A 433-nucleotide genomic window follows, 5' to 3' on the forward strand; every position below is an offset into this window, starting at 1 on the left:
AAGCTTTTAGGTAAGCTCTTGAAAAGAATTACACTTTGTATTTTGGACGCTCAGGAATTTAAACCATTATAGTTTTGTTAAATTAAATTCAATGATGAGAATTCATTGAAAATGTAAATCAATTTTAGAGAAAACAGTGAAACATTGAGTTCTGAACAAGTCTATGTTTACTTACCTTTCCTTTTATGAAAAAACACTAAACATTTTTGAATTTATTAAGTATATATCTCGTATGACAAAAAGAAAAACTGTGCCCTAAGATATGCATGTCTTATACGTTATAAAATATACTGTTGATAAAAAAATTAAATTGCCTATTTCTTGATTTTCAGTTTTAAGGGGTTGTGCTAATGTGATATGATTCAATATCTACTAAAAATAAATGGAAGTTTCAGCCTCAGCATCAGTCCCTCCAATGAACACCCAGGACTGG

Source organism: Bison bison, unplaced genomic scaffold (genome assembly GCF_000754665.1).
Source record: "Bison bison bison isolate TAMUID 2011002044 unplaced genomic scaffold, Bison_UMD1.0 scf7180017864280, whole genome shotgun sequence".
Classification (NCBI taxonomy): Eukaryota; Metazoa; Chordata; class Mammalia; order Artiodactyla; family Bovidae; genus Bison; species Bison bison.